The following is a 14488-nucleotide window of genomic DNA, read 5'->3' as shown; positions in this document are numbered from 1 at the left end:
GGGTTTTTTTATTTATTAGAGAGCTTAATGGATCAAGATGGGAAGGACTTTTAAGGGGGGTACACAAAGAATAGGACCGCAATATTGAGGGAAGAGTGGATTAGAGGAAGCAGGGGAATAACACAATAGTCAATATATTTGTCCATAAGACATCTTAGTAGAACACACAGTAAATAGACACTAAAGAGGAGTTGAAGAAGTCCCGTCCATAGAGAGGTGTATGGGGAGATATAGATATATATATAAATTTTTTGGTGAGAGGGAGGAATAAATATAAGAGGATTATAAATGTGACCTTTCCCCCATCCCTCCAGAAGAAAAAGAAGAATGGAAAGATTGGACTAAATTAATTAAAAAAAAGGGGGGGGGGAGATTTGGCAAGAATTTATGTGAGTGGTTGATGTATGAGGTATCTGGGGGATTTGTGCTTGATATTTGTTGTATAGAATGTATTGTATAGATTATGTTAAAATGAAGCGCAATAAAAACATATTAAACAAAAAAACACTGAGCCAGTCATATCAGTCTCTGTACAGAGGAGCTTACACTCTAATGTCCCCCCATAGCATGGAGGAGGTGTTCGACTGGAGCTTGCAGTATGGGAAGGTAGGAGGACCAGCTGTGGGCCATGCAAACTATACTACCCAAAACATTCATGTTGGTGTTTTTCCCTTTTCTATTTCATAACTAATAGACGTGTTTCTTTGTGTCATTTTGTCGTCCCACAGAGGGCCTATCCCTAAATGGCAGAGTATGACCCACCATCTGCCCCTCTGACAGGGCCTCTATCTGCTCCCATAGAGACAGGTTCCCTTGTCGTTGTCCCTCTAAGGAGGTCCAGGGGGGACGTCCGTCTTCTGTGTCATCTGTCGGATGGTTAAATCATTTTGTTTGTGGAAATAGCTCATCATCAGTCTGCTGTTGGCTTTGCTAACAAAAGCTGTTCTACAAACGCCTCCATTTTATTCAGCAATAGGTGTCTGTGTCTTTTTAAAGTGTTGCCCACATCCGAGCACCGAGATGAAGGTGAAGGAGCACATCGGGTATTGACCAGTACAAGAGACCCAGAGACAGTCCAAGCAGGCTTGTCCGGCACTTTATTCAGCAAGGCAGCAAACACACACAGTTCAATGTAGGAGGACTTTGTACATCATGTCCATGGCACAGAAAATCTAAACATCTGCTCATCCGAGCCACCAACTAAACTCAGGTCAGTTCCTGACTAACAGGGTGACCCCCTAATGGGTTCTCCAAAACAAACAGGCAGCTCAGGTATCTATAGTGTTCTGTCAGCACTCAGCCTTTTGACCCAGCAGCAGAGAGAGCCCTGAGCCTCAGTCAGCTCACATATATAAAGACTTGTGTACGAATGAGACTAATAATGAGGTACGGCTATCAGGTAAGATGAGGAGCGAGGAATGGAGGCTTTTTCCTACCCAAAGATCTACAAAGACTCCGAGCTCCAGGACCCAAATGGAGATGTTTCCTCCATATCAGTAATAGACCCCGGAGACCGTTACCATGTGAGAAACCTAGATGACACCTAGATACCATTACAATAAGCTCATCTCACCAATCAGCCAACACACCAGGATATGGATCTTTATTTACTTCATAAAAACTGACCGGTATTTTAACTGAAGTTCAATGAGATCAGAAAATGAAAGTCACATGACTAAAATAAAACACCTTATACTTGTATTGAAGCTTTGTAAAATGAGTCCACTAGGTGGTATCTCAAGTTTTAGTTTGTTTTCTGGAGCGGAATAACCGTACAGTCTGTTTATTATCACGTTGTTGTTTTTTCTTTTATTTCTTTATTTGTCTGGATTTGATGTGAGGTATAATCTGTGTGTAGTCATGGATGTAACGTAATAGAGGAATAGACCACAAGGCAGCGAGCACAACGATGAAACGTAATGGAGACTGAAGTATTTATATTCAACACAAGGTGGTGATCTCACGTGGACGCCACCTACAGGAAATGATGTAAGGTACAGACAGGAAGTGATGTAGAAGGTTAAAAAGGAAGTGATGTAGCTGTATAAACAGGAAGTGATATAGGAGTGAAAAGGTGAAGAAGAATTGGAGGGAAGTTAAGAAGAGACTGACAGAAGAGGAGGTAATATCGGTTGGGTTGCTGGGATAGTGAAATATTCGGCAGAGACTGCGCACCACATTGCACTATGATTGGGGTATAAAGGGGTAAGTAGAACCTGAGTCTACACACCATATACACTGTATACAGATGGCACAGTCCTTGTACCCCCTAAATATAATATAATTACTGAGCCATCAGCGAGAATTTCACAGACACGTATAAACTTCAGCACAATGATTGTTGTAAAAAAAGACTCTGCTCCATGACTTCTACATTTTGTAGCAGTCATAGGGTATTGTACAGTGTTAGCCATCGAGTATTGTAGAATGTTTGACGTTGAAATAATTCCCTTTATCCAGAATGTTTGAATCTTTAATAACATAACTTAGCCAAAAACGGTATTGTAAGAACTCACATTGCACACATATGCATTTTACATACAAAATATAGACAAAGAGCTCACACTGTGTCTGAGCCTAGCTGAAAGAAGGGACGAGGGATGTGTCTGGATGGTGACTGTATCATTGTGTGTGTCAGGTTCCTATAAGGTGTCAGGATGTCTCTGTCTATTTCTCCATGGAGGAGTGGGAGTATCTAGAAGGACACCGGGATCTCTACAAGGAGGTCGTGATGGAGAATGAGCCGCCCCTCACATCACCGGGTAAGAGGAGAGAGCAGTACGGAGGCTCCGCCTACATCCCCCATCATCTGATACACACATAGAAACAATGTATTCAGTCAGTGTGTGTGTTTCCTACAGATGGATCCAGTAAGAGGAACCCCCCAGAGAGATGTCCCCGTCCTCTGTATTCCCGGGATCCCACCCAGGAAGATCACAACTACTCACATAAGGTTAAATAGAGAAATAATGATTAATAGCTGATAGTTACATTTTGACCTGATCATTATCTATGCAGTTATTTTCATTCTCAATATTCAAGGTATAAACCAGAGTGAGTCTGATTTTTTTCTTTTTTTTTTGTAAGCCCGTGAAGCGTGCTTCGCAAACGAATCAAAAAAAGTGAATCGTGAAATCACAACACACAAACACGTGCACATGGGTGCTTGGCCCTTCAATTAAGAAGAGACCCAATTTCCCGACCCCCCCGGGGAGCAAGGCTCCTGACAGGGGCTAGGTACACTATGGTCCACCACCCCGAAGGCCGGTGGACTCCGATCCTTTGGGGACCTGCAGGAACAGGTCCCTCTCAGTACTAGGTAGGGGGATCTCTCGAAGAGAAACCCCCTGGGTAGGAGGAGACAGAGAACCCTATATGAGGGCACAGAATCTCCTCCCTACCTCAGGTATGGGCCCGAAGGAACCCGCACCCTTAGCATCTGTGGGTCAAATAGAACAAAATTAAAATGTGTCAATCGTGTATGAAGTGCATAAATAAAGCTAAAGTGCCAGTGCACCACGCTGACGGGCCGGAGTGCAAAAATATTGCCCCAGACTACCCATAAGGCCTAAGGGGCGTTGTGCAGAAAATGCAATAGGTGCCGTGTCCATGTGCACAGTGAATCACATGTGGGGTCCCACACCCTAGTGATTTCCTGAGCACCCCTGGGACGCCACCCCCAGGGGGCACACCACCACGGGCTTCTGCCTCCCCCGAACCCTCCTGCCAGACCAAGCAAGCATCCGTACAGTCGGGAGGCATTAGCACCCAGGACACTCCTCCCTCCTCTAAAAGGGAGTCAACTCAGCACCCACCTTCACTCCACAGAGTACTAAGCAACCGTCCGTCCCAAGGACGGTCCATGCTTTTCCCCTCCGAAAACTGATAAGAACAGATACTACACTTGATCTTAGCCAAAAGGCCGAGAAGCGAGTCTGATAATGATGATAAAGAAGGGATTAAAGAGGAGGAGGAGCTTGGTGTGATGGAGGAGTTTTCAGAAGGACACAAAGACCCCTTCAATGACATCATGATGAAGACATTCCGTGACACAAACCCACCAGAGAGATGTCCCCGTCCTCTGGATTCCCGGGATTGTACACGGAAAGATCAGAACATCCCTCACCATGGTCAGGTAGGTGGAACCCGGTATATCGAACACAGAAGTCATTGTGAACTGTTGTGAGGCAACATTCTTCCATATAGTCTGTTGGTTTAAGATATACATCTGAAATGCAGCCTTCATCCCCATTCCACCCTCTATATTCAGGCTTCCACCTTGAACTATTTTGACCTCTTCATTATCTATGTAGTTACATCTGATCTCATTGTTCTCAATATTCAGGGTAGAAACCAGAGTGAGTGTGATAATGATGTTAAAGAAGAGATTAAAGAGGAGGAGGATAATGAGGTTGGTGTGATGGAGGAGTTCTCAAAAGTGCATAAGGAACCCTTCAAGAACGCCATAATGGGACAATTCAATGACACAAACCCACCAGGGAGATGTCCTCGTCCTCTGTATTCCCGGGATTCCACACAGGAAGATCACACAGTCCCTCACCATGGTCAGGTAGGTGGGACTCGGTATATAGAACACAGAAGTCATTGTGAACTTTGGTCTATGTGGTCTCTTGGTTTAACATTAACTTTACATCTGAAATGCAGCCTCCCTCCCCCTCCATTTCAGCTTCCCCTTGGAGCACCCTCAACTTTTATTGTTTTTTAACATTCAATACATTTAATATTCTTCCATGTGTCTTGGGTCCAGTCACAAGACATCATGGATTCTCTTCTTCCTTGTGTTCCTCCAAAGGGCACTTGCTAAATTATGTTGTGCTGGTCTTTGGTTCTGGTAGTCCAGGCCGGTTTAATAATGCCCCCCCAAGCTGAGGGCTCCCAGGAAATGGGTAGGAGACCGTCCCTGAAATTGGCAGAACAGGACACGTGATATTCTTCTGTAGCAGATCAGTAACAACTCCCAGTCTTGTCTCTCCCTCAGTCTCTGATTGGACAGTAATAAGAGAAGCAGAGGACTGATGAGCTCATCTCTCTAACTCCTCTCTCTCTCTCTGTCAGCATGACCCTTATTAGCCCTGCAGCTCAGTTGATGGGCTCCTTGCGCTGCTTCTCCCTCTGCTAGTCTAAGCTTTGCTGTGCAGGGGCTGCAAAAGCCTGATGCCAAGTCACATTCAGGTACTTACACTGCATTTTCTATTATTTTGGGGTTTAGGGTGAAGAACGGATTATCATAAAAGTTGAGATTAAAGAGGAAGAAGTGGAGACATATGTGGGGGGTGATCAGCCATCCACAGAGGAGGTCGGGATGATGATGAAAAGTGATCAGGATGACATTTCTCTACAGATCAACACAAGTAAGTAACAGACACTATGGAGGGAACAGGTCACAGTTCTATGTCACTTCTGAGTAGAAGGTGTGACGTTTAAGGGATCATGTTGGAGAATTATCAGATCTTCACATCATCAGATAAGATGAGACTGAATTATAAATGGTGGACCATCAACGTTGGGAAGAACATTCACTAGAAAAAGTCATCTCCCTTATTGTAGGATGAAAGGGTTGTGCTCCCTTACATTGGTTGTCACCACCATTCCTCAATATAACGTCATGTCCCCAACAAATGAGGAGGAGATACTGTACACCATATGAAGGTCCATCTCCATTCCTCAATATAACGTCATGTGACCAACAAATGAGGAGGAGATACTGTACACCATATGAAGGTCCATCTCCATTCCTCAATATATTATGTTACCATTGAAACTGTTACTGGTCGAGTCTATTGTTCAAAAAGTGAGCAGAAACATACCGCCGATCCGTTCACTTTCCGATACACTCCCTGCAGAGAGCGGTGACTGTCAGTCACCACTCCCCGCTTGGTTGCTCCCCTCTCAAATCCTCCAGCGCTGATTGGAGGAACAGACGGGGGAGTGGGCGGGCACAGCTGGCTTTGCCTCTAGAGAGAAAGAGTCAGCTGTCCATCAGCCAGCGGGGTGGATCCCGACAATATTGTTTTGGGTGTTTATATCCTTTAACTCATTTTATATTTTGTGCTACAGTTCTACCAAATATCATGACAGGTCTCTAGGAAACTGTTGACTGTCAGATAAACATACATGACTCTGATTACTGACGTGTGTAATGATTTCTCTCCAGCAGATGGATGTGATGTCAGGAATACCTCGGAGAGACATCTTATATTATCTGCTGATTGTAAGTCAGAAGATAATGTCATCACACAGGATTCTCCAGGAGTGAATCCAAACACACAAAATATACATCACAGATCTTGCTGTTCGGAGACATCAATGGATCCCTCTGATCAGGGTGAATCTTCTGATCATTCACATACTATGACTGGAAATAACAATTTAGGATCTCACACTGCAAGAGATCCATCTAATCCCAAGGAATCTTCCTCACCCCATGAAGGAGATCACAGAGGTAAGGATCTATTCTCATGTTCAGTATGCGGGAAATCATTCACTTGGAAAGGACAGCTTGTTAGGCACCAGAGAATTCACACGGGTGAGCGTCCTTATTTATGTTCAGAGTGCGGAAAATCTTTCACTCAGAAAGGACACCTTGTTAATCACCAGAGTATTCACAAGGGTGAACGTCCTTATTTATGTTCAGAGTGCAGAAAATCTTTCACTCGGAAAGGAGACCTTGTTAAACACCAGAGAATTCACACGGGTGAACGTCCTTATTCATGTTCAGAATGCGGGAAATCATTCAATTGGAAAGGACACCTTGTTAATCACCAGAGAATTCACACGGGTGACCGTCCTTATTTATGTTCAGAGTGCGGGAAATCTTTCACTGAAAAAGGAGACCTTGTTAAACACCAGAGAATTCACACAGGTGAGCGTCCTTATTCATGTTCAGAGTGCGGAAAATCTTTCACTGAGAAAGGACACCTTGCTAGTCACCAGAGAATTCACACAGGCGACCGTCCTTATTTATGTTCAGAGTGTGGGAAAGCTTTCACTGCGATACGACACCTTCTTGTACACCAGAGAAGTCACACGGGTGAGCGTCCGTATTCATGTTCAGAGTGCGGAAAATCATTCATTCGTAAAGGAACCCTTGTTATACACCAGAGGATTCACACGGGTAAGCGTCCTTATTCATGTTCAGAGTGCGGGAAATCTTTTACAGAGAAAAAAGACCTTGTTAAACACCAGAAAATTCACACGGGTGAACGTCCTTATTCATGTTCAGAGTGCGGGAAATCATTCACTTGGAAAGGATCCCTTGTTATGCACCAGAGAATACACACTGGTGAACATCCATATTCATGTTCAGAGTGCGGAAAATCTTTCACTCGGAAAGGACAGCTTGTTAACCACCAGAGGATTCACACAGGTGAGCGTCCTTATTCATGTTCAGAGTGTGGGAAATCTTTCACTGAGAAAGGAGACCTTGTTATACACCAGAGAATTCACACAGGTGAGCGTCCTTATTCATGTTCCGAGTGCGGAAAATCATTCACTCGGAAAGGATCCCTTGTTATGCACCAAAGAATTCACACTGGTGCACATCCATATTCATGTTCAGAGTGTGGGAAATCTTTCACTCAGATCGGAGCCTTTGTTCAACACCAGACAAGTCACACAGGTGAAAGTCCTTATTACTGTTCAGAGTGCGGGAAATCATTCACTTGGAAAGGATCCCTTGTTATGCACCAGAGAATTCACACTGGTGAAAGTCCTTATTACTGTAGAGAGTGCGGGAAATCTTTCACTCAGAAAACAGTCCTTGTTAGGCACCAAAGAACTCACACAGGTGAGCGTCCTTATTCATGTTCAAAGGACGAGAAATCACTCATTCGTAAAGGAGAGTTTGTTAACCATTAATATAGTCACACAGGTGAGCGTCCTTTTTCATGTTGAGTGTTGGAAATATTTCACTGACAAATATATACTTCTTACACACCAAAGGAGACACAATAGAGAGCGTCCTCACTGCTTTCCAGTGTGAAAAGAGGAAGTTTCACAGGGTTATTCACTAAAGGGTGAAGAGTTTGGAGAAGGCCGGAGAAGGGAACAATCTAGGACAACGTAGCTGACCTGGAAAGTGAGCTGAATTAGAGCTAGATTGTTCCCTTCTCCGGCCTTCTCCAAAGTCCTCACCCTCCTGTGAATAGACCCTGACAATGTCTTTTGATGAAAATAAGAAGATAGATTATTCATGAAATAGTCACCGTACAAGAATCATTTATCCCGTGTGTAAATGTACTCAGAAGGGGCATGACAGCTATTAAATAAACGAGCCCGGTGTATATAATATATATTTGTGGACATTATAATTTGGTGCATTAATTCGATTTGCTATTCATTCTTTTAGTTTTTACTCTTCTAAACACAGCTATGCCCCATAAATCTAGACCCTCGGACCCACATATGAACTGTAGGTTCACCCTCTGGCGATGAAGCAGCATGAATCACACCCAACACTTACACACCAGGTGACGGGGCAAGGAGGGAGGGCCAAGGAGGCCCAGAAATTAATCGGCCTCTTTCTCTGTTCTCGGGATTGATCTTCATTTTCTTGCTGGACCCCAGAGAAGTTCTGCCTGCCAAGAACACTCTATGAAGACCAAGCTGTATTATTGCACTGTTATCAGTTCATGTCACATGATCTACTCTCTGGAATACTCAGTCATTAAACTGTCACATCAGTCTTTGTACAGAGGAGCTTACACTCTAATGTCCCCCCACAGTCACATCAGTGTCTGTACAGAGGAGCTTACACTCTAATGTCCACTCCACAGTCACACCAGTCTCTGTACAGAGGAGCTTGCACTCTAATGTCCGGTCCCCCCCCACAGTCACATCAGTCTTTGTACAGAGGAGCTTACACTCTAATGTCCCCTTCTCGACAGTCACTTCAGTCTCTGTACAGAGGAGCTTACACTCTAATGTCCCCCCACAATCACATCAGTCTCTGTACAGAGGAGCTTACACTCTAATGTCCCCCCACAGTCACACTGTCGTTATTATTATACATTTATATACCTCTGACATATGCTGTAGTGCTGTACAGAGAACACTGAGGCTGGGTTCACACCTAGGCGTACCGAATATGCGCGTTTGCCGCGCGCTTCGTGCCGCACGTTTTTACCGCGATTCGCGGTAAGACAAACGCGTGTTTCCGAGGGCTATCCGGGTGTATCTTAATGGATACGCGCGGCAAATACGCCCCAAAGAAGCTCCTGTACTTCTTTGGGCGTAGGGCGTTTTGCAGGGCGTTCCTATGCGCTATAAAACGCCCAGGTGGGAACCATGCCCATAGGAAATAATGGGATTTCGGTGTTTGAGCGTTTTACAGAGCGTAGGAACGCGCTGTAAAACACCCAGGTGTGAACCGGGCCTTAGCCAGTCACATCAGTCTCTGTACAGAGGAGCTTACACTCTAATGTCCCCCCACAGCATGGAGGATGTGTGTCTGGACAGAGCTTCCAGTATGGGAAGTTTGGAGGGCCAGCTATGAGCCCATGCAACGGGCCATGCAACAAACGCTACAGAACGGGCCCAGCAGTCCCGTCCCCCCCTCACCCCCCAAAGTGCGACTTCACCCCACATCTCAGAGATGGGAACCGCCTACGTATGACTCGCAGGGGATACAGAGTGTGTGGATTTGGGGGTAGTGTTGATACAAGAGGTGCAGCATTGCAGGTAATACAGGGGCTCTGTCCATGGACCCCTTCTCTTCTCCATCTACACCTCCTCCCTTGGTCAGTTAATAACCTCACATGGCTTCCAATACCATCTCTATACCGATGACACTAAAATATATCTTTCTACTCCACAACTCCCCCCCTCAGTGTCCTTACGTGTCACCAATCTACTAACTGACATATCCGCTTGGATGTCACAACATTTCTTAAAGCTCAATCTATCAAAAACTGAGCTCATGATATTTCCTCCCCAATATCCCATGCGCACACCCTCCCTCAACTTTTCGATCATGATTGATAACACAACTATCAAACCCTCCAACCATGCCAAGGTCCTAGGTGTCATCCTGGACTACGACCTCACCTTTCTTCCCCACATCCAATCCCTATCCAAATCCTGCCGCCTTCAACTGAGTTCTGTGAGCTCTCGGCCTTTTCACCCAGCAGCAGAGAGAGCCCTGAGCCTCAGTCGGCTCACATATATAAAGACTTGTGTACGAATGAGACTTATAATGAGGTCCGGCTATCAGGTAAGATGACGAGCGAGGAATAGAGGCTTTATCTAACCCAAAGATCTACAAAGACTCCGAGCTCCAGGACCCAAATAGAGATTTTTTTCTCCATATCAGTAATAGACCCCAGAGCCCCTCACCATGTGAGAAACCTAGACGACACCTAGATACCATTACAACCTCACCAATCAGCCAACACACCAGGAGATGGATCTTCATTCTCTTTATAAAAACTGACCGTCATTTTAATTGAAGTTCAATGAGATCAGAAAATGAAAGTCACATGACTAAAATAAAACTCCTTATACTTGTATTGAAGCTTTGTAAAATGAGTCTACTAGGTGGTATTTCAAGTTTTAGCTTGTTTTCTGGAGCGGAATAACCGTACAGTCTGTTTATTAGTTTTACTTTTATAAATATATTAAAAAATAAAAAAATCTCTCACATTCTTGTTTATCATTTTATTCTATTGTTGTCTGGATTTGATGAGGTATAATCCGTGTGTAGTCATGGATGTAACGTAATAGAGGAATAGACCACAAGGCAGCGAGCGCAACGATGAAACATAACGGAGACTGCAGTATTTATATTCAACACAAGGTGGTGATCTCACGTGGAAGACACCTACAGGAAGTGATGTAAGGTACAGACAGGAAGTGATGTATGGTATAGACAGGAAGTGATGTAGAAGGTTAAAAGGGAAGTGATGTAGCTGTATAAACAGGAAGTGATATAGGAGTGAAAAGGTGAAGAAGAATTGGAGGGATGTTAAGAAGAGACTGACAGAAGAGGAGGAAATATCGGTTGGGTTGCTGGGATAGTGAAATCTTCGGGAGAGACTGCGCACCACATTGCACTATGATTGGGGTATAAAGGGGTAAGTAGAACCTGAGTCTACACACCATATACACTGTATACAGATGGCACAGTCCTTATACCCCCTAAATATAATATAATTACTGAGCCATCAGCGAGAATTTCACAGACACGTATAAACTTCAGCACAATGATTGTTGTAAAAAAAGATTCTGCTCCATTCTTTATACATTTTGTAGCAGTCATAGGGTATTGTACCGTGTTAGCCATCGAGTATTGTAGAATGTTTGACGTTGAAAGTGACAAGTGTCTGGAAGGTGACAGTATCATTGTGTGTGTCAGGTTCCTATAAGGTGTCAGGATGTCTCTGTCTATCTCTCCATGGAGGAGTGGGAGTATCTAGAAGGACACCGGGATCTCTACAAGGACGTGGTGATGGAGAATGCCCCGCCCCTCACATCACCGGGTAAGAGGAGAGAGCAGTACAGAGGGTCCACCTAGATCCCCCATCATCTGATACACACATAGAAACAATGTATTCAGTCAGTGTGTGTGTTTCCTACAGATGGATCCAGTAAGAGGAACCCACCAGAGAGATGTCCCCGTCCTCTGTATTCCCGGGACTCCACCCAGGAAGATCTCACCGTCCCCCATAAGGTTAAATAGAGAAATAATTAGTAATAGCCGATACTTTCATTATGACCTGATCATTATCTATGTAGTTACATCTGATCTCATTGTTCTCAATATTCAGGGTATAAACCAGAGTGATTGTGATAATGATGTTAAAGAAGAGATAAAAGAGGAGGAGTTCTCAAAAGCGTATAAGGACCCCTTCAAGAACATCATAATGGGGCAATTCAATGACACAAACCCACTAGACAGATGTCCTCGTCCTCTGTATTCCAGGGGTTCCACACAGGAAGATCACACAGTCCCTCACCATGGTCAGGTAGGTGGCACTCGGTGTATAGAACACAGAAGTCATTCTGAACTTTGGTCTATGTGGTCTCTTGGTTTAACATTAACTTTAAATCTGAAATGCAGCCTCACTCCCCCTCCATTTCAGCTTCCCCTTGGAACACCCCCAACTCTTATTGTTTTTTTAAGGATCAATACATTAAATATTCTTCCACGGGTCTTGGGTCCAGTCACAAGACATCATGGTTTCTCTTCTTCCTTTGTTCCTCCAAAGGGCACTTGCTGAATGATGTTGTGCTGGTCTTTGGTTCTGGTAGTCCAGGTCGGTATAATAATGCCCCCCCCCCCCCGGGGGGGGGGTTTTTTTTTTCAGGTAGGTGGCACTCGGTGTATAGAACACAGAAGTCATTGTGAACTTTGGTCTATGTGGTCTCTTGGTTTAACATTAACTTTACATCTGAAATGCGGCCTCCCTCCCCCTCCATGTCAGCTTCCCCTTGGAGCTCCCCCCACTTTTATTGTTTTTTCTAACAATCAATACATTTAAATTTCTTCCATGGGTCTTGGGTCCAGTCACAAGACATCATGGAGTCTCTTCTTCCTTGTGTTCCTCCAAAGGGCACTTGCTGAATGATGTGGTGCTGGTCTTTGGTTCTGGTAGTCCAGGCCGGTTTAATAATGCCCCCCCCCCAAGGTGAGGATCCCTGGCCCATGGGCTCCCAGGAAATGGGTAGCAGACCGTCCCTGAAATGGGCAGAACAGGACACGTGATATTCTTCTGTAGCAGATCAGTAACACCTCCCAGTCTTGTCTCTCCCTCAGTCTGTGATTGGACAGTAATAAGAGAAGCAGAGGACTGATGAGCTCATCTCTCTGTAACTCCTCTCTCTCTGTCAGCATGACCCTTATTAGCCCTGCAGCTCAGTTGATGGGCTCCTTGCGCTGCTTCTCCCTCGCCTAGTCTAAGCTTTGCTGTACAGGGGCTGCAAAAGCCTGTTACCCCGTTCTATTCAGGTACTTACACTGACTTTTCTATTATTTTGGGGTTTAGGGTGAAGAACGGAATATAAAAGCTGAGGTTAAAGAGGAAGAAGTGGAGACGTATGTGGGGGGTGACCGGCCGTCCACGGAGGAGGTCGGGATGATGATGAAAAGTGATCAGGATGACATTTCTCTACCGATCAACACAAGTAAGTAACAGACACTATGGAGGGAACAGGTCACAGTTCTATGTCACTTCTGAGTAGAAGGTGTGACGTTTAAGGGATCATGTTGGAGAATTATCAGATCTTCACATCATCAGATAAGATGAGACTGAATTATAAATAGTGGACCATCAATGTTGGGAAGGAGATTCACCAGAAGAAGTAATCTCTCCTATTGTAGGATGAAGGGGTCGTGCTCCATTACATTGGTTGTCCATCTCCATTCCTCAATATAACGTCGTGTCCCCAACACATGAGGGGGAGATACTGTACACCATATGAAGGTCCATCTCCATTCCTCAATATAACGTCATGTCCCCAACAAATGAGGAGGAGATACTGGACACCATATGAAGGTCCATCTCCATTCCTCAATATAACGTCATGTCCCCAACAAATGAGGAGGAGATACTGTACACCAGGGCTCCAACTTTCAAGTCCTGAGCTACTAGCCAGGCCTTAAGAGTTACTAGCCACCAGTTTCCCCACCTAACCCTTACCCTGCCCCGGCCTTAACTCCGCCCCTAAACACACCCTCTTAAATAATCTTATGCTAATTCTTATCTTATAGTTGGCGCTTGTAAACGGCAGATTAGGGATTCCTGCTGCAGGAAACGCAAGTTCCTGACCCAGGAATCTCTAATCACACCTGAAATATACTGTAGGTGTGAATGGGGCCTAATATACACATACACTAAAGGTGCCCGTACACCTGCCGATTATAGTACGATAGTTGTGGGTGATCCTGCGATCGTACGATAATCGGCAGGTGTATGGGCAGCGTGCGACCGCTTCTACTGCAAGGTTGTACGACTTTCCCCTTCGTCTTCCAGAACAGCTTACGAGAGATAGGCTCCACCCCTTTTAGCAGGAAACGCGTCACCCCTAGTTGTTTTAAAAGGCCCGCCTCTCTCCTAGCTCCTCAGTTTATTGTGTTTCCTCCGTCAGGGGGAGACATGTCACCGGAACGGTGGGGGGATAGGGGAAAGGTACCCCAGTATTCCCTCTCAGTGGGACCCTTGTGAGGGTCAGAAGTACCTTAGAGGCCGCCGGTGCGCTCCTCTGTCAGTAGGGGTTTCCTCACCGGATCCTTCCTCCTCTTCAGTGCCCTGGGAGGGCCAGCACCGGACCTGCGTTACCCCCTTGGCTGAATCCTGGGACCGCGTGGCTCAGCAGTCAGGGGCCGCCGGTCTGGGGATTCCGGGAGATTTTCCACGGCTGGATCGGATGGCCGACTAGATCAGGTCCGGTGCGGGTGACGCACGTCCGGGCGACGCGGCCTTGAGTTCCATGCCTCATTTCCGGCGCAGAGGAAGGGGGATGGGCCTGGCTG

General features: G+C 45.3%; 1 pseudogene; it reads left to right on the top strand.

Moving 5' to 3' along the window:
• The window catches only part of LOC108803177, a 40140-nt pseudogene extending 32138 nt beyond the window's left edge, over positions 1-8002 (top strand).
• Positions 8003-14488: the final 6486 nt, after the last annotated feature.

The sequence above is a fragment of the Nanorana parkeri genome, unplaced genomic scaffold (genome assembly GCF_000935625.1).
Source record: "Nanorana parkeri isolate BGI_ZX_2015 unplaced genomic scaffold, ASM93562v1 scaffold3469, whole genome shotgun sequence".
Taxonomy (NCBI): Eukaryota; Metazoa; Chordata; class Amphibia; order Anura; family Dicroglossidae; genus Nanorana; species Nanorana parkeri.
The sequence above is the reverse complement of the archived record's forward strand: the minus strand, read 5'-3'. Positions and strand labels throughout refer to the sequence as shown.